We start from the raw sequence: 27,462 nt of genomic DNA on the forward strand, positions 1-27,462 counted from the left end.
ATGTTTGAAAATTACGGATTTCACTGCATGAATCATTCTTTCTGCCAGGCCATTAGATCTAAGGTAGTGAGGAGAAGAAGTAGTGTGATTGATATTCCACTTGCACCACGTAAACTGAAAATAGCACATAGAGTGTGCCCTGGAACTGTGTTTGGCATGTCATGCAATTGATGGATGATAGGGTTTTGAAAAGTAGCCAGTGACAACTAAGAAATCAGTGCCATGACGAATGAAAAACGTCAGGAGCAAGCTTGGACCAAGGTTGAGTAGGAACTTCATGTGGTAGAAATGGTTCCTTGTGCAGACTTGGCATATTCTCTTCACATGCCTCGCATTCGTAATGATGACTTCAATGTTGTTATTCATACCAGCCAATGGACTGCCTTTCTTCCATGTTTTCTGATCCAATTTATGTCCATGTATGATTGATGAAGTTGTTGTAGGATGTCACTTCACAAAGATTCCAGTATGATGTCCTGCTTGCCTTCAAAAATGACACTCCGGGATATGCCTAGCTCACCCAGATAAGGCCTAAAGGGCCTCAATGTTCATGGATATGCTGAATGGAGATGGACCATCACCAGTGATGGTTTTCCAGAGTTCCTGTAGCGTAGAATCTTTCGTTGTATCCTCATGTAGTTGCTGACATTTGTGGGTTGTGCAAAATACATCTGATCAGTCAGGACCATCTTCAAGTTTAATGTTGATTAAATCTAAGAATATATCTGCCGTCTTCGTCAGATTAGGCAGTGTGCCCAACATATCTGATGTGACCATCAAGTTACCAGGTTTGCACCTAATCTCTCAGTCATAACCTCGAATTTTTATCAAAAGATGTTGCAACCTCAGTGGCACACTGGTCAATGGTTTCCTCCAAAGCATCTCTAGTGGCTTGAGGTCTGTTTCTACCACAAATCTCTGACTGAGTAAATAGATGTGAAAACATACAATCCTATACACTAAGGCTAATGTTTTCCACTTGATGTTGGAGTAATTGGACTGCGCCACCGATATGGATTTCAAAGTAAAGTGTTTACCTTTTTGTAGTATACATGTTCCTAAAACTTTTTGCAATCCATCTACTTCTAGGGTGGTTGGTTATCTCTCTACAATCATAAAATTACAATACCAGTGCTTCCGATAATGACTGTTTTAGTCCTTCAAAGAGAAATTGGCGGTTATCATGCCATAGAAAAGGCACCGCCTTTCTCAACAATTCCCTTAAAAATGATGATTTTTGTGCAAAAATTGGGAATGTATTGAGACAAGAAATTAAAGGGACCTAAGCATCTTTGAAGATCTTCCTAATCTTGGGATGTTTGCATGGCATGAATATCTTCTCATTTACTTGGATCAGGACATATACCAGCAGTTGAATAAATAAAGTCAAAAATATTGATATGTTACATGTTAATGCCACATTTAAAACTGTTGAACACTCACTGTCCTTTACATCAGTAGCTTGTATCAGTAGGTGTAAGTCATGGTCATGTTCATTCTTTGTTCTTCCTATGATGGCTATATCATTTGTGATACAAATGCATTTTGGAATGGTGCATGTAATGCAGTCCATATGTATTTTTGAAAGAGATTCTGGCCAACAGATGAGCCAAAAGGAAGTTGTTGGAAGCAATGTTTCTCAAATGGGATACGAAATGTAGTCAGTTCCTGGGACTTCTCCGCTAAATGTACTGACCAATAACCATATTTGACATCAAGCTTTCAAAAGAAATTTGCCCTGTGACAGAGCAAAGGCTGAAGGAGCTCTGTTGCACTGCTACTGCCAGTGGCCCTTTCTGCCACATACCTTGCAAGAATCACAAAACGCTGGGCATTTTTTTAGTGCATGTAGAAGTCCGCATCTTCCACATGTCTTCCCAGATTTAGGTATTCTAGTGACTGTGGAATGATTGGGGTTGTACGCTTTGTTGACCTGCGATGATAGCTTCATAAGTTTGTCCATCCTTGAGTAGCTCATTGAAGTTGCAGCTTTTGCGTTTTCCAGCAGGTCTTTCTGAAATGGTCCCATTGGAGTGGCTGCAATCACCAACTCAGCAACTCCTTCTGTCAGTTCTATTTCTGAGAAATCACAGGAAGCACTCTTCTCTGCATTGACCGACAAAATTATCTGTAGGGCAGAATCTTCTTTTCAGCGTGTGAGGCCTGCGTAAAATGACGCATGGTGACATCGAGCATGCTTCCAAATGTCACCGCACATATTCTGATCTTTAGTTCGGCGGGCGTGCACTGGAGTCAGTTGCGCACCCGCCGAAATGTCAAATGCCTGTTAAGGCCATTAATAAACTAATTAAAGTGATTGTCAAGGCTGCCCATGCAACCTTAAGGTTGGCGGGCAGGTGAAGAGCCCAGGTGGCCTTCGCATTTTTCATGAAACCTCATCTACGGGTGGGATGAGGTTTCATGAAGTGTTTATTAATAAAATAAAATTTTTCATGCAACTTCATAAACATGCCCCAGCTCATGTGACACTGTCACATGAGGGGGCATGTCTGAATATTTTTTTTTGCCAACTTTATAACTGAACTTAATCTCCCTGAGGCAGCTCCATGCAGCCAGGCCCCGACTCTCCCTCCTCCGCCAGCCTGCACAGGTAGCACTGAGCACTTCTGGGCGTGCATCACGCTGGGTGGGCCTTAATTGGCCCGCCCATGCGAAATGGCAGTGCGCAGCCGATTGCGGGCAGCAATCGGCCCCGCACCCACCCCCGACTGGCCCACCTGACGGGGAGAAAATTCTCTCCATAGATTCCTTAGGCTGTTGACGGTATGGCATGAATTCCAAGCAACAGATATGGAAATTTATTCTGATTCTGAACAAAGTTGTCCAAATCTTTTTTGGATTTTCTTATTCCTTTTTCTGTTAACCCGAATGTTTTAAGCCTATGTAGACCTTCATTTCCAACTGCTAGACAAATTTTTATGGCTTGCTTGCTGGTTGAGACACACGGGCCTCAAGAAACCAAAGCTTTATACGCTGTTTAAACATTTTGAACTCAGATAATTTCCCAATTTAAGCTTGGGAATTTTGTAGACATTTTTGCAATATTCCTTGGACCTTCCTTCTGCTGTACTGCTTAAACAAATATTGTTACTATTGCAATTGTATGAACTGAGGACTGTGAATGCTTTAAACAAATTGTTTCCTGTTTGCTTCTCATAGTTCCTCTACTGACCATGGTTTGTTCCACTTCTGCCTGGGATGAGTGTTGTTGTTGCCGTTTTTACGTGCTTTCCTGAGGCTCCGCCCATGAAGATGAGTAGGTGTCAATGCGTCACAATGCCCCACAATGGAAACAATAGTGTTGCTTTTTGTTTAGCAGTTCCAAATTTTGTCTGTTGTTATTGCAACCTTACTTGGCCCAGTTTCCATGATGGTTCTCAGCTTTCCCTCGCTCACGGTTGATTCGATCCATGCCCCAGCTATTTGCCTTTCTTGACTCAGCAAAGCATGGTGCTGGCCCCTTGAATTGCTGTCTCACTTGTGGAACTGACAGACTGCATGGAGATCCCTTGCTAGAGATCACACATCCAACATTAGCTAAGCACTGCCACAAACTTCAACATTGTCTGCTTACCAGCATACAGAGACTGAGACTAAGAATGAATCACATGATACTTTGCATCATTTCCTTTCTAGTCAGGTATACAGGTACATATTCATATCCTGAAAGGTATGCCACAACATTTACACACTTTGGAGTTGCCATTTACATTTTAAATGTTTGGTGGTTTAATTTGCACTTCAGAGCTTTGGTCTATCATTGCTTAGGCACTGTTACTTTGAACTTCAGGTGATGACCTATCATACCACAGGAGAGAAAAAAATCAGCAGAGAAGCTCATCAGACAGAGGAAAAGCTCCCTCGACAGGCATGGAGCATCATTGACTGCACACATATGGCAATTAAGGCACACATAGCTCACCCAAGGACGTTGATCAATCACAAGGACTTTAATTCCATCCATCTACAGCTTGAGAACACGTTGCTGTGGGTCAGTAGAATGATGAACGTCCAAGGCTTGAGTTAAATCATTCCTATTTGAGATGGCATTCATAATATACAAGCCATTGATACAGGTCTGCATGCACTCATGGGATTAGGACATTTTATTCTCCATGCAACTGGCCCTCTTTCCAAGGAAGAAGGTAGCATTGCAATGGCCTGCAACATCATACCACCGATACTTGAGATGAAATGTTCTAACCTCTCTGCAACAGTGCAGACTGTGGCTGGAACACCCGCCAGTAGATCACACAATCTCTTGTATGCTCAAGAAGTATCATGTTCATCGACGGCTCCTGAAGTACAGCACCTGCATCCAGCTGAGCAGGCCCTGGGGAAGTATAGAGTTTCTGATGTAGATTACCTATTACTGTTCATGACAAATGTAGGATAGGAACCCCCTCCAACTGGGAAATTTATGGAGTATAACGCAAACCCACGGACATTTGACCTCATGTGTTGTACCACACAATACAAACCAAACTGCAGTCAACAACACAGGGTGGAGCCTACATTTAGTAAGAAGACAGTGGCTTATCAAAGGGGTTTGGACATTGACTGATTGCTATCATGGAACAATGGTACCAGAGAAGTGCCATTACCTGCCGCTGATTAACTAATTAAGAGATTGATTACCTGATACAATGGCACAAGGAGCATGTCATCAATATAATGCACTCAAGGAATTGTAATACAACTAAGGCCTGCATCACAAACAATAGTACTGGAATCTGGCATTGCAACTATGATTGGTTCCTCCTGAGAAGAGGAATAGGGTCATTCAAACCTTCATCAACCTGTTATGAGCCAGCAGTTGGTAAAGCTGAGTTATTTAAAAATCCCAGAGGGAAATGTTAAACAACTGTCATGACCTATATTTTTAAGTGTTATGTTTGAGACGCAACTGTAAATTCAGGAAACAGACAGTTCTTGAGAGGTTTTATATTACTAAGTGAAACATTTTATTAAATTATAACACATATACATGGCTACAAATTACTACTGTCATAACTTTTAACAAATTCATAAACTAGTCTCCATTAAGGCAACAGCATCCAAAGACTTAACCAAACACCAGGCAAAACATTTTCACCTTATGAATTCAAAATGAGGTTCTTTCACTTTGGTTCCTGTGGAGACAGTTGGAGGCTTACAGCTGCTTTGATCTTACATTGCCTCTGCCCTGCACACACAAAAACTACCATAGGTTATATCCAACACATCTCATTGAATGTAAATTCTCATTGGGCAGAAATTTACGAGTTGGCGAGCGGGGGCGGGGCCTGCTCGCCGGCATGTAAAATGATGCGCGGTGACGTCGGGTAGAACTCCTGACATCACCGCGCCCGTTTTAAATTTTCAGGAAGGCGGGAGCGTAGCAAAATCAGCTGCACGCCTGCCGACCTGTCAATGGCCAATTGAGGCCATTGACAGGATCAATTAAGTAATTAAAGAACCTGCCCGTCCAACCTTATGGTTGGCGGGTAGGTCAGGAGCCACAGTGGGAACTAGAAAAAACATGAAACCTCATCCACGGGCGGGATGAGGTTTCATGTAGGATTTAAAATATTTTAATAAAGATTTTGTAAAAATTATGGACAATGTCACATGAGTTGGGACATGTAAGGGAAATTTTATTTTTTTATTTTTGTCTTTTTTACATGTGCCATATGCACGTAGCCTCAGGGAGATGAGTGCGCTCTTTCGTGTGCATGCGCGAAAGAGCGCACTCTCGATTTTGGGATTCCCCCCGCCCACACGGGGAGCACATAGCGCTTCTGTGTGGATGTCACACTGGGTGGGCCATAATTGGCCTCCCCATGTAAAATGGCGCTGCACCTCCGATCGGGGGCGCTGATCAGAAGCGCGCCCATACACACCCACACATCAACTTCCCCCCCAATGGGGGGAATATTCAGCCCATTGTATCTTTGGACTCCACCTCTTCTAACAATAAAACCCCTTTCATAGTCCCAATTTTATCAGTAATATAAACATATTGCTTGGTCTCTCAGAGCTAGGTGCCAGATTTCACCCCACTTCTTGGCCAGGATTTTCCCCTCGGCGATTTGGGGGCAGGGCCCGCTCGCCGAAGGGAAAATGACGTGGGATGATATCGGGAGGAATCACCGACATCATCCCGGCCCGTTTAAATTTTTAGGAAGGCAGGCGGACAGCAAAATTAGCTGTCCGCCCGCCGACCTGTCAATGGCCAATTGGGGCCATTGACAGGCTAGTTAAAGTAATTAAAGACCTTCCTGGCCAACCTTAAGGCTGGCGGGCAGGCCAGGAGCCCCAGCGGGCTCCAGATTAATTATGAAACTTCATCCACTGGCGGGATGAAGTTTCATGTCCGTTTTGTAAAGAAGTAATAAAGTTTATGTGTTTTTTATTAACATGTCTCATCTCGTGTGACATTGTCACATGAGGGGTACCTGTTAATAATTTTTTAATGTTTCTATTTTTACACTTTACTTAGCTGTAACGAATCTCCCTGAGACAGGGCTTTGCGTGCGCGAAAGTGCGCACTTTGACAGATGGGGAATCCCTCCCCCCACACAGGAAGTGCATAGCGCTCCCTGTCGGGGATGCCGCTGGGCGGGCCTTAATTGGCCCGCCTACTTAAAATGGCAGCGGGCCCTGTTTCAGTGGCGGGGGTCAGCTGTCCGCCTGCCGCCAAGCCAGTGGGGCCCGCACACCATCTGAGGGCAAGATTCTGCCCCTTGAATGCTCTATTCAAAAAATGCAAATGCACTCTGCCTCTCTTATACCTCAAAACTAATGCGCATCAAAGCACCTAGACTAGCTGGCTTTAATCCAATTAAGACACAGCCACAGACTAAACCTCTATTTTAAAAGAAAAACATTTTCCAAAAATATTATATACATTAATAGCTTCATGACAAACCTTGGAGCCAGGTGCTGCTACTGTGTTGCCTCAAACAGCAGGAGAATTGTTTAAACAATGCGAGCTAATCATATTCATCTGAGATATATCTTCCATGGGAAAAAAAATATCATTTCAAACAAAGTAAGCTGATCATATTCATCTGGAACTATGCATGGAATAAACTAAGAGTGCTAACAGCTGGGCATTGGAACAGCAGGAACAGGATTCATATGCCTGAATTGAATCATTATAAAAAGATGGGCATATCAAAGTGTGGTTGCTGCAGCCGAAGAAGGGTCAGGGCTGGTCACCTTGACTCAGGACCTACAGTCAACAACGGACAGACCAGCCTTGTTGGGTGTTGTAAGTGTTTGCAGCCATAGTGATATTGGTCTGAGGGTTTTGTAAGGTTTCAGGGCAAAAGAATTTTTGCTGGTTTTTTGTAAGATTTAAATTGAGTTGTAGTCACTTCACTTTTAGGTTAACTGGGAAATGTGGTTGAATCACAGAAGGGTTCAGCTGGGAATTTCAGCTAATTGCAGAAGGTTTTGTACTGGGGACAGGTTGTTTTAATTTTGTGGTTTTTCAGTGTTAATTAACTAATCATATAAGCACCTGACTTAGGGACATTAGTGAATGCAATAAAACATAACATTTTTGGCTGAGCCAAATATTGTCTGTGCAATGTTGTTCTTTATAAATTCTAAAGTTCATGATCAGTTTCTAAGGAGGAATGGGAACCCTGACAGAAATTGCAATGGCCTGCCACACCATACTACCCATGCTTGAGGTGGAAGCATGGAGGTGGAATGTTCTAATCTCTCTGCAATAGTGCACACTGTGGCTGGAACTCCCTCCAATAGATCACACAGTCTCTTGTGCTGCTCAAGAAGTATCCTGTTCATCGAGAGCTCCCAAAGTACAGCATCTTCATCCAGCTGAGCAGATCTTGGAACTTCTGATGTGGGTTATTTACTGCTATTTGAGACATCACTACCTGCTACTGCTTACTTGTGAAGCGTATTTCAACATGCAGAATCTCCCCAGCTATCTCACTAAGTTTTCCCACCCAAGTGAAAATGTCTGAGCGGCTGCAGTTGCATGGTCACATAAATAAATATACAAACACATGAATTAGAAGCAGGAGTAGGTCACTCAGCCCCTCAGGCCTGCTCCGCCATTCAATAAGATCATGGCTGATCTGGTTGCAACTTCAACTCCACATTCCCACCTTCCCCGATAACCTTTCATCCTTGCTTATCAAGAATCTATCCAGCTCTTCCCTAAAAATATTCAAACACTCTGCCTCCACTGCCTTTTGAGAAAGAGACTTCCAAAAACTCACGACCAGTTGAGAGAAAAAAAATTTGCCTTGTCTCTGTCATAAATGGGTGACCCCTTATTTTTAAATAGTGACCCCTAAATCTAGATTCTAGAGGAAATGCCCTTTCCACAGCCACCCTGTCAAGACCCCTCAGGATCTTATATGTTTCAATCAAGTCACCTCTTATTCTTCTAAACTCCAGCAGATACAAGCCTAACCTGTCCAGCCTTTCCTTATAAAACAACCTGCTCATTTCAGGGATAAAAACAAAAAGCTAAAAGCTACTGCGGATGCTGGAAATCCAAAACAAAAACAGAATTACCTGGAAAAACTCAGCAGGTCTGGCAGCATCGGTGGAGAAGAAATCAGTAAACGTTTCGAGTCTTCATGACCCTTCTGCCGAAGGGTCATGAAGACTCGAAACGTTAACTGATTTCTTCTCCACCGATGCTGCCAGACCTGCTGAGTTTTTCCAGGTAATTCTGTTTTTGTTCTGCTCACTTCAGGTATTAGTTAAATAAACCTTATCTGAACTGCTTCCGACACATTTACATCCTTCCTTAAATAAGGAGATCAATACTATTTACATTACTCTGGATGTGGTCTCACCAATGCCCTGTATAACTGAAGCATAACCTCTCCACTTCTGTATTCAATTCCCTCACAATAAACAATAGCATTCTACTAAATTTCCTAATTACTTGCTGTACCTGCATACTAACCTTTTGTGATTCATGCACTGGAACACCCAGATCCCACTGTATCTCAAAGCTCTGCAATTTCTCACCATTTAGATATTATGTTTATTTTTTATTCTTCCTGCCAAAATGGACAATTTCACATTTTCCCACATTATATCCCATTTTCCAGATCTTTGCCCATTTACTTAACCTACATATATCCCTTTGTATCCTTCTTATGTCCTCTTCTTAATTACTTTCCTACCTATCTTTGTATTATCAGCAAATTTAGCAACCATAGCTTTGAACACTTCATCCAAGTCATTTATGTAAATTGTAAAATGTTGAGGCCCCAGCATTGACCCTGTGGCACACCACTCATTACATCATGCCAACCAGAAAATGATGCATTTATGCCTGCTCTCTGTTTCCTGTTAGCTAGTCAATCTCCTATTCATGCCAAAGTGTCACCTCTTGAACCACTTTCTGCAATAACCATTGATGGCACCTTATCAAATGCCTTCTGGAAATCTAATTACAGTACATCCACCAGTTCCCCTTTATCCATAGCACATGTTACTTCTTCAAAGAGCTCCAATAAATTGGTCCAACATGAATTCCCTCTCACAAAATCATGTTGACTCTGCCTTATTACCTTGGATTTTTCTAAGTGCCCTGCTATAACATCTTTAATAATAATTTCTAACATTTTCCCAATGACAGATGTTAAGCTAACTGGCCTGTAGTTTCCTACTATCTGTATCCCTACCTTTTTGAATATAGGAGTTACATTCACTATTTTCCAATCTAATGGAACCTTCCCCAAATTTAGGGAATTTACAAAAATTAAAACTAATGCATCAAATATCTCAGTAGCCACTTCTTTTAAGAAGGCCTGTATAAGTCCCATGGTAGTGCACCCTCAGAGAGAGTGAGGAGTCATCAGCAGTGGTGGTTACCTTAATCACCTCCTGCAAGATGTGAGAAGGCTTTATGGGAGATAAAAGACATGAACATCAAGGGAAGAATATTTGAATTTATCATTATGCACATGTTCGTATTTCACTCACTGTTGACATCAAGTCAGTGTGACTGAATGCTGTATGCCATGTGTCTGTCCCAAAATCTAACTTTGTCTACAGGTAATTGGGGGACCCCAATTCTCCCTACCTCCAATGGTCATGAACACATGACTCTGCTGATCTCCAGCGCTCGTCTTCTGCAGCTGTTAAAAACATAAGAACATAAAGAATAGACCATTTATCCCCTCGAGTCTGTTCTGCCATCCAGTATATTTATTGTTGCCTTCTACCTCAACTCCACTTTTTTCCTCCCTCCCTCCCTCTTTCCTCCCCAAGAAATCAAAGATTTATCAATCCCAGCCTTGAATATATTCAATGATAGAGCAGTTACAATTCCCCGGAGTTGAGAATTCTCAGCAACCCTCTGAGTGCAGAAATTTCTCTTCATCTCATTCTTACATAATCAACTTCTTATCCTGAGGCTCTGCCTCAGGTAGAGTTCTGGATTTCTCAGTCAGTGAAACAACCTCTAAGTGTCAACACTGTCAAGCCCCTTCAGTATCTTGTAGGTTTCAAACCTCAGACTATAGGCTCAATTTTCTCAGCCTCTTCTCAGGCCTCAATCTAATGAATTTATTACTATACTACCCCCAATGCCATTTCTTAGATGTGGAAACTAAAACTGTGCAAGTACCCCAGGTGTGGTCTCACCAAAGCCCTGAACAATTGTAGCAAGTATTCCTTGCTCTTGTATACCAGTCCCCTTGTAATAAGGGTCAACATGCAATTTGCCTTCCTAAGTATTGTTGTACCTGGATGCTACCTTTGTGTTCCTTGTGCCAGTACACATGTCACTCCAAACATCAACATTTAAAAGTTCCACGCTTTTAAACAAATCTGCTTTCTAATTCTAATTACCAAAGTGAATAACCTCACACTTCCACACATTAAACTCCATCATGTTCCTCATTCATTTAACCAGTCCATACCTCTTTGCAGCTTCTTTTTGCCATCCTCACAGCACACACTCACACCCAGCTTTGTATCATCAGCAAACTTGGATGCATTGCTCCTGGTCTCTGCACCTAAGCAATTAATCTAGATAGTTAATAGCAGAGGACCTGTAGCAATTATGGTTTAATTTAGTGTGCAATGTACCTTTAATAATAATACTTGTCAGGAAAGATCACATGATGTGTAGTAACCAATAGAAAAATAGTGCGAGTTACCTCAGCAGTCAGTGTAGAGATAGAGTTGGAGTTGAAAGCACACGTGTACTTACTGTTCAGGATATTGTAAATAAACTTAATGTTTCCCCTTAAGGACTGTCTGCAGATCAACTCTATTACAAATAGTACAACCCAGCCACCCTACAACAAACTGTCGATGAGGATAAAACAGGATTGAACAGAAGAAACCAAGTTAAAAAGAAATTGGCACTGTACTTTGCCCAGTGATTGTAAGTAGCAAGCTCCGTTAGAATTGGAGAAGTTATACTCTCTGAAAATTCCACAATTTTGGAGAATTGATCCTTTTGAACCAGCCACAGATACACAGGCCTCAATACATGGAATGCCTCACATTCTTTTTTCAAGCATGTGAGATTACAGGTGAAGAGAAGAGGCGAGCGATTCTCTTGACTACTTGTGGGAGCAAAACCTACAGTTTGACTTGAAATTTGACAGCACCCGTGCCCCAGATTCAAAGAATTTTGATGAATTGGTGGACCTCATGAAGGGTCACTTTCAACCCAAGCCCTCAGTCACAATGCAGATTTTCTGGTTTAATTCATGAAATAGAGCCCTGGGTGAGACAATTGCATGCTTCATGGGAAATTTGAATCAGCTAATGGAACATTATAAGTTCAGTATGTCTCTGAATGACATGCTCAGAGATTGTTTAGTGTGTAGTGTGAAAGAGGACACTATTCAGAAAAGATTATTGTCCAAAGTGAACCTGGATTTCAAGAAGGCACTAGGGATAGCAAGGGCCATGGAAAGTGTTGTAAGAGATTCACAAGCAATACAGGGTGTGCAAAATGGCGCCATCCACCACAGCGGGTGGGGAACCTCAGCTGAAAGTGGTGTGAAAAATCGAGATGCTGCCAAGAAGAGGGAAACAGCCAAAGAATAAAGAAACAATAACTTAGCAGCAAAATCGAAGAATAATTTTAATAGGGGTGGAAACAATCAGACATTTAGTGATTGGAAGTTTAAAAAAATTGAATGTTACTATTGTCACAGAAATGGACATATGTTGAGGCAACGAAAGGAAAGATTCAAGCAGGCTTGTAAACAAAAGAAGAAGCCCAAAGAAATCTACAATGTAGAAAAGCCTGAAACGACAAACTCTGACATTTACCCATTGTTTAAGCTGAAAGTTGGAAAGACAGAACTGATATTTGTCACAGTGAAAGCAAATGTCAAAGCTGTTAAAATGGAAGTAGACATGGGAGGTTCCACTACTGTAATTCGGGAACATACCTTCAGATATTTGAATTATGGTGAACATCAATTAAGTTTGGAACGAACAGCTGCCAACCTAAAGATATATATAGATGAAGACGTTCAAGTAAAAGGCATAAGCAGAGTAACTGTCCATTATGGAAGCCAATTGGCACAGCTACACGTGGTAGCAGCTGAAGTGGCAAGCCACCTGGGGCGAGATTGATTAAAGGGTATTAGGGTAGAATTGTCTGAAATCTTCCAGTTGAGAGCAAGTGGTCTACCAGAACTACTTAGAAAGTATGCCACCAGCTTCCAGGACAAACTGGGAAAAATCCAGGGCTGGCAGGCCAAGATTTATGTGGATCCAGAAGCAACCCCTCACTTCATGAGGTCTAGACCGGTGGCATACGCCTTGAGAGAGAAAGTCAACGCTGAGCTGGACAGGCTAAAAAAACTGGGTGTTATACAAACTGTTCAGTCCTCAGAATGGGCAGGACCCATAGTCCCCATCCTTAAACCAGACCAAAGTGTCCAAATTTGCGGGAACTACAAAATAACAGTTAACAAAGAAGCCAAACTGGACAAGTACCCCATTCCAAAAATTGAAGACCTGTCTGCCAAGCTAGCAGGGGGACAACCTACATAAAGCTTGACATGAGTCACACTTATCAACAAATAGAATTGGATAATGCATTCTGGGAATTTGTCACAATAAACACTCGCAAAGGGTTGTACCAGTATACACGATTGTCTTTCGGTGTCTGCCCCACTTGTGCCATATTTCAGAGAACAATGGAACGCTTACTGCAAAGACTACAATGAATTGGTGGCAGGATTCACCGAAAAAGAGCATTTGGCAAATTTAGAAAAAGTCTTAAAACATATCTTGCAAGCTGGACTGCGTCTTAAAAAAGAAAAGTGTGCGTTCCAAGTCAGTGAGGTAATATATTTGGGTCAGCAGGTAGATTCACAGGGCCTCCACTCGGTTGAGGAGAAAGTGAAAGCCACAAGAGAGCCACCTGTGCCAAAGAACGCCTCAGAGCTCAATTCATTCCTCGGAATGATCAACTATTATGGGCAGTTCTTACCCAATTTGTCTACAGTGCTGACCCCCTGCATTCTCTACTCAAAAAAAACCAATGTTGATCTTGGGAGGCAGCCCAGAAAGAAGCTTTCATAAAGGTTGAACAATTGTTGTACTCGCCCAATCTATTAGTGCATTATGACCAGACCAAAAAATTGGTACTGTCATGTGATGCATCTCCCTACGGAGTGGGAGCAGTGCTCTCTCAACAGTTAGACGACGGCACGGAACAGCCTATGGGACATGTATCAAGGACGCTCACCAGAGTGGAAAAGGGATACTCGTAGATAGAAAAAATAAGGCTGTCCATCATTTTTGGTGTCAAGAAATTTCACCAGTCCGCACACGGCCGTCATTTTACAATCACTTCAGACCACAAACCACTGTTAGTTTTGTTCAATGAGGATAAGGCTACACCACCCATAGCCTCAACAAGAATAAAATGATGGACCTTAATTCCGGCAACAAATGAATACATTTTCGTACATAGGCCTGGCAATCAACTCGCAAATGCCGATGCCCTTAATCATTTGCCTTTACAAGAAAATTATGAGCATGTCCTAGTTCCACAGGAACTTTTTTTACTGTTAAATTTCTTAGATTCCTCAATGGCATGTGCTTGACAGATCAGAGACTGGACACCTCTGGGCCCAGTCCTATCTCAAGTGCAAGAAGCGCGAGTGGTTGGTCCCAGGAGCCCTCACCTGATGAAACCGTACTTCAATAGAAGACATGAAATAACCAGCCAAGGTAGCATTCTATTGTGGGCTGCACCAGTGGTAGTTCCTCCAAAGGGAAGGGAGCGACTTTTAGTTGAACTACACAGTATCCATTCAGGAATTTCCCAAATGAAGGCCATAGCACACAGTTATCTATGTTGGCCAGGGATAGATGGCAAAGTAGAGAGTTTAGTAAAGCACGGTGTGCAATGTCAGCAACTGCAAAAGTTGCCAGTGACAGCTCCATTACACCCGTGGGAGTGGCCAGATAGACCCTGGATGTGGTTACACATTGACTACGCTGGACCTTTCCTGGGAACAATGTTTCTGCTCATTGTCGATGCCCATTCAAAATGGTTGGACATATGTGAGGTGAAGTCACCAATGTTGGGTGCTACAATTGAGAAACTATTTTTCCATTCACGGACAATCCGAAGTGGTCACTTCCGATAATGGCACAATATTTCTGAGTGCTAAGTTTTAATGGTTTATCAGCCTCAACGGTATCACTCATGTGAAAACTGCATCATACCACCCTTCCTCAAACGGACTGGCCAAAAGGGCAGCTCAAACGTTTAAGAGCTAACTGGTGATTCCTTGACAACCAATCTAGCACACTTTCTTTTTCATTACAGGGCTGCCCCTCACACAACAACAGGTGCCACACCATATTGTTAAAACGCTGTCTCAAGAAGAGATTGAGCGTAATATTGCCAAATTTAGGGGGAAGGTGGAAAGGAGTCAGGGAAGCCATAAGACTAGACATGACTGGCATAGTCGCAAAAGGAAATTCACCATGGGAGAGCCGGGATTCATGAAAAACATTGGTGAAGATCCAAAGTGATTACCGGGTGAAATAAGTGCGGTGACTGGACATCTATTTTACCATGTGGAGGTGGAAGGTCGGATCATCTGTGAACATGTGGACCATTTAAGGAGGAGAGAGACAAATCACCAAGATTTGGTTCCACCAGTGACCATGATCGGGTCTGCGTTTCCTGTTGAAGATACTCAGCCCAGGACTGATATGTCTGATGTTCATGTAAGAGTTGAGTATACAGAGCTGCAAGTGCCCACCGAAGCACCTGATGTTCAGGCAACTCAGGAAAAGGAGGTTCCTGACAAAGAACCTGAAGTTGTGGAGCTGCGATATTCCACACGTGTCAGGAAACCACCTGAAAGACTGAACTTGTAAATTCCTTACCCAGTGTAAATATTATGTTGTCTTTAAAAATATGTACTTGTAAATATAATATATGTAGCTAAGTTAAAGGGGGATAAATGTAGTAATTATGGCTTTATTTAGTATGTAATGTATCTTTAAGTATAGTATTTGTTAGGAAAGATCACATGATCTGTAGTAACCAATAGGAGAGTGGTGCGGGCTACCTCAGCATTCAATGTAGAGATAGAGTTGGAGTTGAAAGCACATGTGTAGTTGCTGCTGAGTATATTGTAAATAAACTTAATGTTTCCCGTCAAGAAGTGTGCAGATCAACTGTATCATTAATAGTACAACTCGGCCACCTTACAACAGGACCCATCACTGATCCCTGAAGCACTCCACTAGTTACAGCCGGCCAACTTGAAAATACCTTGTTTAACCCAACGCTCTGCTTCCTGATCCTTAACCAACTTTTCTCCATGCAAATATATTAACTGCAATTTCATAAGCTCTTATTGAATGCCTTTTTGGAAATCCAAATATACGACATCCACTGACTACCCTTTATCTAACCAATGAATTGCATCATCAAAGACCTCTAATAAATTTATCAAACATGATTTCCCTTTTGTAAAACCATGCTAACTCAATCTGATCATACTATGATTTTCTAAGTGCATTGTTAAGACTTCCTTAATAATAGATTCCAGAATTTTCTCAACGACTGATGTCAAGCTAACTGGTCTGTATAGTTCATAAAAATAGAAAATGCTGGAAAAACTCAGCAGGTCTGACACCATCTGTGGAGAGAGAAACAAAGTTGACATTTCGAGTCTGTATGACCCAAGGTTTTAGATTTCCAGCATCAGCAGTATTTTGCTTTTATATTATGGTTTGTATAGTTTCCTGTTTCCTCTCTCCCTTCTTTCTTGAATAGCAGTGTTACATTTGCTAACTTGCTATCTGCTGGGACCATTCTAGAATATAGGGAATTTTGGAAAATCGCAAACAATTCATACATTATCGCTGCAGCTACCTCTTTTATGAACCTGGGTTGTAGGCCATCAGTTCCTGAGGATTTGTTGACTTTTAGTGCCCTAAGTTTTTCTAATACTTTCTCTCTGCTCATATTAATTACTGCAGGTTCACGATTCTTATTAGCCCCTTGGTTACCTTCTATTTCTAGTACATAATTTGTTTCTCCTACTGTGAAGGCAGAGAAAAAAAATATTAGTTGTAAGATGGCTGGATGGTCACTTCTAGTTCTCTACCTCAGTCTGGTGTTCTGTGCTCTATTCCTCTGCAAGAAGAAGAAGAGACCTATGAGTGAGAGCAATGGCATGTGCTGAGCAGATGGATGGGGAGTATTTGTTGAGGATGACACTAACGTAAGGCATGACATCGCATAAGGTTGAGAGTGTCCAGGCTATTCTCCTTCTTTTGTATGGCAGTGATAAAAACAAATCAACTATCAATATCTAAGTTAGATACTCATGCCAAAGCTTTCCTTTCAGGGTAACAGTGTGGATATCTTTTAGGCTGTCTGTGAATTTCCTCAGAAGGCAATGTTCAATGATGTATTCCAGGAGCTGATTCAGAACTCCACTGTCACATGATGGGGATATTTTAATTTTCCATCTGTGGAGAAGATGGCAGCATCTTCCATGACTGGTTATGAGGCATTGTCCACAGCTGGTGAGGAATGTTTGAAATTTCAGGTTGTACTGTGTGGTCCTGTACAAGGAATCCATTGGGTACGTCGTAGTCTTCCAAGCATTGCACTGTCAACGTTGTGGAGAGATCACTTAAGGGCTTTGGCGACAGTTCAAAATGGCCTTCTATATTTGAAATGGGTGGTGGTAAGTTGGTTAAATCAGTCTAAATCAGCATGTCTTTGCTGAGGTAGTGGCTGTATTCTCTGAAGATTGTACATTCGAGGCATGGCTGTGGTGGTGCGATATGTGTAAGTATAGGCACCTAGGTATTGGTGTGGATAAAAGCTCACCATTGATAATTCTCATTGAAGAGGTTAGCTAATGCTTGTATTTTTTGCTTGGTATGAAAAGGGGGATGTTTGGGTTTTGGAAATGTAATCTTACTAAGTGTACTACCAGTGAACTTCCTAGCTCACCATAGTCATGTGACACTGCCATGATATAAGCACTGTCGGCTGCCTTTTCTAACTTGTTCAATAAAGGCTCTCACTGAAGAAGTATAGCTGTTCTTATACATGAAACAGCTAACATCAAGGAATTTGAGATGTGGATTTTATGGCCATGTGGAGAGCAGGATTATTAGTGGTGGATGGACAGATGGGGATGTGAGTACATACATAGACATTTAGTGCTAGGTAGGTTAGTGTGAGGGTTGATGTGCTGAAATCTTGAAAAAGCACTGTGACGGAGGTGGGATGATCTGCACATCAGGATGTGGGTGAATATGCTATTGATTTCACCTTTTCTATCCTGATTAGGTCTTTGGAGCACTTCCTGCATTGTTTCCAGGAGCACGGCACCACACTCCTGCTGCAGATCTTTTGTGCCTGTGCCAATCATTCCATCCTGTTGTCCTTAGTTTGCTTCATCCTCCCATAGCTAGGGAACAGAATGTCTCTCTGGGTCCTTACAGGCTCCAGCAACACATCCAGGGAGATCCACTGAAGTGCAGCCCAGCCTTTGACCTTCTGCCTTCCATGTAACACTTCTTTCTCTCTCCTTCCCACCTTGAACATAGGGACCGTCCTCATGCTCAGTTCCACTCACAATAATAGCTATGCCGTTAGGAGAGCACTTGGAAATGCTTAACCTTACAATCATTTGCTTCACGTAACAGTTTTTTGGACACTTTCCAGATCTTTGACTTCTGTCTGAAATGGTGTCAGAATGCCCAAACCATTATTGGTTTGCCAAACTTCACCTGTTGCGGGAGGACATATATTCAACCATTGCTATGCTGAGCTATCTGCCAGGTCAGGTCTTGGATGGGAGGCTATCCTGGGTGACATGGTCCTGACAGAGCAGCAGGCCAGAATTTTTATCGTGAGTCCTAATGCCCCGTGACTCAAACATTTTTCAGTGGCCTCTATGCTTTATGCTATCAGGGTCTAAGACTACACCATATCCTTCAGGATTGCTTATCATTGTCCCCCTACAATTTGTTGCTGGAAGGTAGACAAAAGTAACCTGGATGGATAGACTTATTGCCCTCCTTCCTTCTCAAACATAAGGTAATGGCCAGATTTTACAGTCAAAATAACGGCCAGGTGAATGGCGCTCACTGTTATTCCTGTGTAAATGATGCACGAAATTCAGGAAAGGATCAGTCACATGGTTAAATGCTGATATCCAAAAAATACTATCTGCATTACATTGCTCCACTGTTAGTTTTGCGAACACAGCATTGCACTGACACCATCGGAATGCACTGAATGGTATGGAGTTGCTGTATTTATGCAGTAGACACAAACTAAACCTACTGCAGACATTTAGAGCGCAAATATCCTTTTACCGTTGTTAATGACTCCCAATCAACCTCTCTGGTCCCAAAAAATATCAATCCTTCTGGTTGAGTTACTTTTGGAGGTTTTTAAAAATTACAAATTTTGATTTTTACTGTGTTTTCTGACTTTTCCTTTCTGTCCCTTTTCCTCTCTTAATCCAGCATTTCTTTCCCACTCTTCATTTCACTTTCTGCACCTCATTTGGCATTGAATTCAGCCCACTATCCTTCTCAGTTCTCCCTTTGTTTATTTACAAATTCCTAAATCCCATTGCTTAATGAGATGCCTTGTTGCCCTGTTCACTCAAGTCCCAGAAGCCCTGTTTTTCCTTGGTGTGCCATTATCAGCTCGCACTTCCAGCAACTTAGTCAGCATTTTTTTTAGCTAAAGGGTGCAGAGTCAAGTCTAACTATCAGCAGACTTCGCTAAATGCTGGCCCATTGCCAATACAATAAAATTGTCACTCTGTCACTTATGATTGGCATTGTTGTGATTGAAATGTTGTTGCTCTCTTCCAGGCTTATTACTCTGCCCAAAATACTAATGATTCCCTTTTAATGGAATAAAGTAGAACTTGTAAAAGAAACATTGATGTGTTTCCTACTTTTCAGTCTCATTTACGAAAGCTAGTTCATGTTAGATACCACAATTACAATTACTGAGTAGTCACTTTAAAAGGTGTGTTTTTGTACTCTTGCTAGCTTACATTCCATGATTCTTTTTTGCTTAATTCCAAATTCCACACGCACCAAAATGCTCCATTGGTTTACTAAATTTTATTGCTGTGTATCTGGTTTTGGGAATATACATGTAAGCGAAGAGAAAGTGAACATTTGTACGTACAATATATATGTTCTGATAACAAGCTCTTTGGATCTGATGCCTTTCATTCATTAAGATGTATATGGAAACCTATGTTTTTAAAGCTGCTTTTTTATATATAATAAACAGTTTACCATGGCAGACATTTTAACAAGGCATGAGTGTGGAAAATGGTGAGATTTCCTGGGAGAGGCAATATTGTGCAGTTTCTATTGTATCATAATCTCGTTAATTTTTTTTGTTGGCCAATATTATCAGAATCTCAAAGTTAATAATTTTGGCTGTTTCACAGCCTTCATCTACTTTAATAATCTCAATTAATCTTCACAGAAATCATGTATGTTTTGAATGAGGTTAATTAATTAGGTTAAAACCTTTCGACTGAACCAGTGTAAAACTGATTATGTCCCCGAAACAATGGGCTAATTCCTTTGGTTGCTATGGGTATTAACAGTGTAAGTGCTAAAATACAAGGGGATGAATCACTGCACAGATTTCTATGCATTATCTGGTGTGTCTTTATGTTAAGTGATGTACACCTTTTGTGTGCCTGTGAAATGTTTTCCCTAAATTTTTTTATTGTGTGTTTTTACCATTCCCAGAAGCCCTGCTTCCCCTGCTGTGCCATTATCACTTTGCACTTCCAGCAGTTTACTAATCCACCCACTGAGTTCCCGCTGGTATAATTTGCAGATCGATGCTTGTCGGCCAGTTGCATGACCTTCCTGGTTTTACCATTACACTCTGGCTAAGTGACATAGGAATGTAAGAGAGGTAGCAGCTGCCTGCATCATCTGATCAAGATTGAAGTGAGGAGGTTTCCTGCTGAGCAGAGACTGAAAAGTTTAATGCACTGCTTCTGCTGTTTGGAAATGTCTTTTTCTACCTTTCATTCTGTGATTTGTTGCTGCGGAGAAGTGCACTTCTTTTTGATTGCCTGCTACTGGATCAGGCCTCCCAAACATTCAGACTCTCAACCCTTCTTCTCCAAAACAAAAACCAGAGCAACTCGAGCAGGCACAGCTTTGCCCCATGGCATACTACAGTTTGGCATTATTACTATAGAGGAGGAAAAACAGCAGCAGTTCAATGGAAACCTCCCTGAGGAGTTCCATTTCAGAAGATTTTCCTTTTCCAAAGAGGCAGTAGGGCATCTCTGTGATCTATTAGAAGAAGATCTGAAACCACACTCATCTGTTTCTTTGTGGGAACAATGGCCATTGTCCTCAACTTTTACAGGTCAGGTTCTTTTCTTAAAGCTATGGGGGAATCTCTGCAACATAAGCCAGAGAGCAGTAAGGACACACCAGAGGTCAATCTATCCAGCAAAGAAGCCTATTTCATCAACTTTGACATCACAGCAAGACAGTAGAGAGGGAAAGGGCTACACATCATCATGGATTGTTGGCTTTCCCAAGGCTTGCAATTGAATACACTGTGTGCCTTACTATCAATAGCGCTCATGATACATTGAAAGTTACCAACCCCCAGTACCCACGTCCACCCGCCACGATAATCATCATCTGTGTGAACAGGTAAGGATACCAGTCCATGTATGTGCAGATAGTTTTTGACACCACTAAAGTTCATTTATGGCAATACACAGAATGTAGGAAGCTACAATGATGGCTTCATGCTCTGACATTTGACCATTTGATCTGCGCTATGGAAAACTATATTACTAATTGCCTGTCGGTGGCAAGATTTATCACCTGCTGCCATGGCTGATGCACCCACACCGACTTTCTCTCTAGCAGTCCCTTGAAGGGAAGGGGACACTTGCCACAAAGCCCAGAGTAAGAGTTTCTTGATGGAGTCTCTTAACATGGGAATGAATTTTGAGCTCGTCAGGTGGGTGTGCGCCCAACCTGACCGAGCATAAAAAGACGCGCGATGGCATCGGCTGAGCATCCCAACGTCATCGCGCACTTGCGCAATATTTCGGTCGGCGGGTGCGCAATATTTTGGTCAGCGGGTGCACACCGGGGTCGGCATCACACCCGCTGACAATTCAAAGGCCTATTAAGGCCATTGAAGAGATAATTAAAAGAAACTTTTTGCTGCCTGTCCAACTTTACAGTTGGCGGGCGAAAAGGCCAAGCAGCCTTTACATTTTTTTGGAAACCTCATCCACAGGCAGGTTTCCCACAGCAAATAAAAATAAAATTTAAAAAATAAAATTTAATTAACAACAGGTCCCTGCTCACAGAGTCACATGAGGGCACATTTTGTGTAATATTTTTAGCATCTTTTTTTTTTATTTTGAAAACTGTTCAGCTCCCTGAGGCAGTTCTGTGCCTCGGAGATTTTCAAGCGCGAACCCAGGCGCAGGCGCAAAGTTCGCGCAAACCCTATTCCCCACCCCACACAGGCAACGTTAAGCGCTGCAAAACGCTTTTTACGCTGGGCGGGCCTTAATTGGCCGACCGGCGTGAAATCGTGGTCCGGCCCCGATTGCGGGTGATGGTCGGCTTCCCGCCCAACCTTGCCAAGCCCACCCGACAAGAGCAAAGTTCTGCCCATGGGGATGCTGTTACGTTGCAGCTCCCTCACAGTTCTGGCTGACCAGGAAACTTCCTCTCTTACCACATTCCATAGTCATAGAAGGACTTACAGGTTGCCAATCAGCCTGTTTGGCCATGCCACAAATGCTCCTGTCATGGCCATCAAGTCCTGGGGTGGGACTCAAACCCAAAGCTTCAATTTCAGAGCTAGGGACGCTTTACGCCCCAAGACTTCCTGCCCACTCCGACTACCTCAACAGAAGCAGTGTGGATCACAGTGCAACAAGGCAGAAGCAGCCACATGGCTGGTGATTAAAAGGACCATCCCCCAGCAAGTTGCAGAAGTGGCGGTCTTAGAAGGCTTGGTGGCGGCCTAGCACCTTCCAAATCCACTACCATCTAGAAGGACAAGGGCAGCATATATATGGGAACATCACCACCTAGAAGTTCCCCTCCAAGCCACTCACCATCCTGACTTGGAAATATATCATTGTTCCTTCACGACTACTGGGTCAAAATCCTGAAAACCCCTTCCTAACAGCACTGTGGGTGTATCCACACCACAGGGACTGCAGCGGTTCAAGAAGGCAGCTCACCACCACCTTTACAAAGGCAATTAGGGATGGGCAATAATGCTGGCCTAGCCAGCGGAGCCCACATCCCAAAAATGAAGGAAAAAGAAGTGCCTCCTGTCTTCAATTTCCTCGAACAGAGCTTGGAGTTCTGTATCACTGACGTTCTGTGCTTTTCATTCAGTCGGAACCCAGTCCTGCAGCCTCTGGGCAGTCATAATTCTATGTGAATATAACCAAAATTTTGATAAGCTACGCAGTGAAGTAATTTGAGAAAGAAGTAAAAGGGTGAAATATTCTTGTTGTCTCACCTGTTTGTCTCCCTGCTACTAAATGGTGAAAAGGCTACAAAGAGGTTTATTGGTAGCTCAGCTGCTTACCACCATTTTACAAGGTTCTTTTTGCAAGCACCAATGCATGTGCAAATGAGCAGCCACAGAAAATTTGCATCAGTTGCAATGATTTTCTTAACTGGAGGAAATCAATGTAAATCCCACTGAGGAAATTCCAAGCCACATGTTTATAGTTTTACTTTAAATACTAAAGGAAGGAAGACTTCACAAACACATTCATAATGTTGCTACACATCGTGACCAGAATGATTTTTGCTCCTATATATAATTTAACATTGTACACTCGAAAAGAGAGCAAATGCATCAGTGTTTACTTCATAGATTTATGGGTATTACATGACTGTGCCTTTCATTATGAAATGTTAGTTTAATTTTGCCTATTAAATGCTATAAAGGACCATTGTGATTAAAATCCTTATAGTCTGAAAGGTCATTTACTCCATATAGAATGCAAGTTGTTAGCTGCTACAGTAGAATCAGCTCTGATTACATTACACAGGATTACAAGGACCCAATAATTTACTGAATGGAATGAAGTGCCAGAGATGGCCATCATAACATGCACAGAGATAGACCTGTTCCATTCATTACAATTTGATTAATGTTTAATCCATCAATACAGTGGTACATATTAGCTAAAAAGTATCATAATGATTAAATCTTTGTGAAATTATTCTTTAATACTCTAAGCATTTTTATTCTTCACGGTCAAATTAAATAGAATTGGACAGAACACGCTCAAGCTCCCAGTCTAATACCAACATTCAAATATATTTTAGATGAAGCATTTTAATTTGAGTTCATGGTGAATTCTCTCTTACTGGACGATATGAACTTAAGTGACTTTCTGAAAAATAAAGAGGAAATTAATGGTGTTAATACAATCCAATTTTTTCAGAAACTAATCACCTAATCAATTCAGGCTGTTATAGAATTGCAAGGATTGAAAGTTAAAGAGAACTGTGATTTTATACAAAAACAGAAAATGCTAGAAAAACTCAGCAGGTCTAGCAGCATCTGTGGAGAGAGAAACAGAGTTAACATTTCGAATCCATATGAACCTTCTTCAGAGCTGAAGAGAATTGGAAATGTGATGAAATTTATACTGTTTAAGGGGGGTAGAGCAGGTGACGCTAGATAGAAGGCCAGCGAAGGGTGAGGACAAAGGAGGGATTGACAAAGATGTAATGAACTAAAGGACAAAGGGAGTATTAATGGTGGTGGTAAGGACTAAAATAAATGTGTTGATAGTGGCATAAAGGTAAGAAAGCAGAATGTGTTAATAGCAGAACAAGGGCAGCATTGTGTGAAAGAACAACATGGAAGAAGTAACAGATGGCCTTTTAGTGGAGGGGGTGGTGATGGGGGAAAAAAGGATAGAAAATGGGATAGAAGGGGGGATAAAAATGGGATAAAACAATGGATGAATGAACACAAATAAAAATAAAAATAAATGGATAAAAGTAAAAATGAATGTAGAAAAAAGAGGATAAAAAGGGGTGAAGATGGGGGAGAGAGTTCATGGTCTGAAGTCGTTGAACTCAATGTTAAGTCCGGAAGGCTGTAAAGTGCCTAATCGGAAGATGAGGTGCCGTTCTTTCAGTTTGCATTGGGCTTCACTGGAACATTGCAGCAGGCCAAGGAGAAACATTTGGTCATGACAGCAGGATGATGTGTTGAAATGGCAAGCAACCGGAAGGTCTGGGTCATGCTTGCAGACAGACGGAAGGTGTTCCACAAACCCTGTCACCCAATCTGCGTTTGGTCTCCCCGATGTAGAGGAGACCACATTGGAAGCAGTGAATGCAGTAGAGCAAATTGAACGAGGTGCAAGTGAAACACTGCTGCACCTGAAAGGAATGTTTGGGCTCCTGGACGGTGAGGAGGGAGGAAGTAAAGGGGCAGGTGTTGCACCTTCTGCGATTGCATGGGAAGGTGCCGTGGGAAAGGGATGAGGTGTTGGGGATGATGGAGGAGTGGACCAGAGTGTCCCAGAGGGAACGGTCCCTATGGAATGCCGCCGGGGGGTGAAGTGAAGATGTGTTTGGTGGTGGCATCATGCTGGAGTTGGCGGAAATAGCGGACGATGATCCTTTGAATAAGGAGGCTGGTGGGGTAAAAAGTGAGGACAAGAATTTTAATTTTATCCTCAATTACAGAAACTGTGCATAACATACTCCTTAAGGCAAAGCCAAGTGTGGTCGCAATCTTAGCTGAACAAGTTAATACATTAATAAGAAAGATATACGGACCAGGGATGCCCACGTTTGTGCTAAGTAACCTAATATGATGGTTGACATTCTATATGCAGGGTTAAAATTGGGAAATTAGCTATGGTCAGCATTGATAAACTTGCCTGGATTGTAAGTGCCTCGTGCTTTCTGCATCAAATATGACCTGGCTTTCATTCTCACAATGAATGGGATGCTAGTTAGGCAAAGTTCTGGGAGTGGCTGACACCCATAGTATTGTGGTGCAGTAAAGTTTAACAATGAAGGGGAGAGGAGAAAAATTGCCAAGAGAAAAAATGATACATGGGCCTGGTCTTTCTCTACTCAAGTGCAACTCAGAAGGTGCACTGGGGGAAACTCACTTTGCTTAAGTAGGTCTGAATCCACTCATATTTATGTGTTCATGTAAATCTGTGTGCTAGCACCAGAATGGCGCACTTTTATGAGCCGTCTACCATGTGGCTGAAAACCTAGGGAGGGATCATTCCAGATTTGCATAAAGTGCGATAGTGGGCAGGAAAAAGGCCATTTTACCCATTGACCGCAATGGCAGCTTTTCGCTGGCATGTCCCACCTCATTAATAATGCATTCCTGGGAAATACCCGGGTCACTGGTGGGCTGCATCTGTTTCGCCTGCCCCGCCATCACCTCAGGCCTTCAGTAATCTGGGCGCCATGCCCGGGCCCCTGCACAGAGCTAGCTCTCTCAAAGGTATTGGAAGCTGTTGAAAAGTCATGGATGCCAAAGGGAGGAAACATGCTGCACCCCAAGTTTAGCAACGCCTTCCTCGGACACCGACTGGACACAGTGAAGGCCAGCTGTGAAATTCTCTACCCCCCCCGGTCTGGGCAAAGACCAGCAAGCAGGTTCACCAATCCAGCGTGGAAGGCAGTGGCAGCAGTGCTCAATGCCAATGCCCTGCAAAAGAGGACAGCCACCAAGTGGCAGAAGAGGATGAATGATCTCCTCCCTTCCACCAGGGTAAGTCACTCTTCTCATCACCCCCAACTCACACATCCACAGGGCCCTCATTCACTGCCAGTTCAAGGGTCATCACCCTTCACTCCCTCACACACACCTTATTCTGCCCTGCCGATCGTGTCCTCATCCAGCCCATGGCACCACTCATGTCCCACACACACCAAGCATCCTTTTCATCTGGTCTGGAAGGCATCCTGCTTACGCTCTCTCCATCTGTCTTCATGCAGGGCAAGCTGGCACAGAACAAAAGGAAGAGTTCGCAGACTGGGTGAGGAATGCCTGAAATCAAGGCCCTCACAGGCTTTGGAAATAGTTATCCAGCTGGCCAGCAGCAATCTGGACTGTTTCTGTGCTGACAGTGAGGTCAGCGATGCTCAACCAAGTGAGGATCCAGCCATGCAACATCCATCAGACAACCATACTGTGAGTCAGCTTTCCTGTCCCGCAGTCCCCTGCCATGCACTAATTATTTCCCCTTGCTTTCGCAGGCAGATCTGGGAAACAGCCAAGGGGATCCATGATCCAGATCCTCAACTCAAGCCCGGAAGACACCTCAGAATAAGAATTGATGACACCCTAATTGAAGACCTGTCACAGCGCTCACCCACACCCTCCACCAGCACAGAGACACACATCTCAGTGGGACCTAGGTCCACAGTAGCCTCGGAGTCACAATGTGGTGAGCACATCGCACTGTCAGATCCACAACAGGTGGTGGCAGGGTGCCTCCACCTCCGCTGTGGGTGTCAGGGGAGCACGAAGACATAGCGGCAGGGTTAGGAAAGTTAAGAAGATGTAGTTGCACAGCCTGGGCACGGGTGTTAAACACATGTACATAATGTTCACTCATGTCAATAAACTCCCAAGAATGTCTCCTTGCTTATGGCTCCTTGATGGGCAGCGTTCGTGTCACTCAGATGTGAATCCCTGGTTTCTGCACAAGATGAAAGCAGGTGTCTCAGTGCAGGCCTCTTCCCTTTGCAGCATGTAACCTTCAGGCTAAAATGATGGTCCGGCCTTACATTTCCTGGACATAGTAGTGATGCCTGCACCTCGACGGTGCTTGTCATTGCTGCCAGAATGTTGTGGGCAGGCATCACAGAGTTTCGTCATTCTCTCTTTGTGCTCTCAGCACCTTTGATGTG

This window comes from Cetorhinus maximus, chromosome 7 (genome assembly GCF_964194155.1).
Source record: "Cetorhinus maximus chromosome 7, sCetMax3.hap1.1, whole genome shotgun sequence".
Classification (NCBI taxonomy): Eukaryota; Metazoa; Chordata; class Chondrichthyes; order Lamniformes; family Cetorhinidae; genus Cetorhinus; species Cetorhinus maximus.